Raw genomic sequence first — 1,656 nt, forward strand, 5'->3', positions numbered from 1 at the left:
ATATACCATCTAAAATGAGATTTATATAATTTTTTCTTTCCAGTGACTCCCTCCAGCACTACTCCTTGTTACCAAAGCAGTAATTTAAACGACTTAATCTTACTTGCCGTGTGAAATTAAAAATATTTAATTACCCTTATTATTTTAGTCAAAAAATCATAAGTATGACTTGGCGTATAAGTTATATGTCATGACAATAAGTAGGTAGATAATATATGCAACATACCTAATATAAATTTGTTCTTGAATTTACTTTAGAATAAAGAAATTGTATTTATTTTTATTTTTAATTCAAATATATCAAAGGAAATTTTATTTGTCTTAAAAAATTTAGATTTGTAAATATTTTGACGAGAAATGTGTAAAACCAACTTTGTCTGACTTTTAATAATCTCATTCGAATTTTAGCGTAGCGACTAAGATAAAATTGTTACTATTAAAATATAATTTGTCCTTTCTATAATAATTTTTACTAATGAACATAATGTTTGACTGTTCTTGCATTTTAATGGTGCTTTATTAATATGTATATTTATATTTCATCTTATATTTAATTTTAATAATAATATTGTATTAATTCAAAACTTATTTGCTTTTTGAAGATAGATAGTATTGTTTAAAATAACCCTTTTTTTTCAGCATTTCCATCAAGTTATTAATGTACAATTAAACATTCATTCATTTGTCATGTGTTTTTTTTAATAGATTCAAAGATACTTCACTACGTAAAAAGATTCTATTATTAGTTTGGAAACATACTACAACATTTAAATACACACTGTTGGTGTAAACTTTATAAGCAAAGTTTTGATTTTTAATTAAGTTCAGCAGTTGTTCACTAAATGGACTGATTATTTACAATTTTTAAAAATTGCAAAAAACTAGCTGTTTTTTTAATCAATCTCTTTGTTCCCAAGTGCACTTAGATATGAATACTGTCGTTTGTACTAACATTTTGTAACCCACTAATACAATAACATATTGTATCCAGAACTTATTAAGGCATCGATTATAAATGTAAAATAATTATTCACGTTATATCTTAGTGCCATTTATATCTGTTACTTATGTGTAGTGATAAGATTAAAAATACGTTATAAAAATTGGACCTATAGTTAGAAGAAATATTATTTGTACAATAGTTTTATTATAATTTATAAAAGTTCATTATTTATGCATGTTTGTTGTAATCCAAGTGTATTCATTATTTAAGCTTCATTCTTTGACTGATATAAACTTCATATTTGTTTGTACTTAATTACACAGTACGTGTTTTCATTATGATTTTGTATGAAATTTTTAATAAAAATCCATAAACAGAATCCGTTTGTTTTTATTCTCATCATCATATTCCATTCAGAATATTGATTTCGATGATAAAGGAAGCTACACTAGTGCGAGCGTCATGAGGTCATTATTTTCATGTTGTTTTTACTTACATAAATAAGCACTTGCTACGTATCTAATTTTTCAACTGTTCCTCGGTTGTGAGTCATAACTATGTAAACAAAAAATTGTTATGCGTTCAATTACGAGTTATTTTATAACCAATATTTACTATTTTGATCTAGCTAATAGCCTAATATACCTAGTCTTGCCATAAATATTGTAATAAAGAAAAAAGAAAATTGTTAACTGCAAATAACATTTATTACT

The sequence above is a fragment of the Zerene cesonia genome, chromosome 28, assembly GCF_012273895.1.
Source record: "Zerene cesonia ecotype Mississippi chromosome 28, Zerene_cesonia_1.1, whole genome shotgun sequence".
Taxonomy (NCBI): Eukaryota; Metazoa; Arthropoda; class Insecta; order Lepidoptera; family Pieridae; genus Zerene; species Zerene cesonia.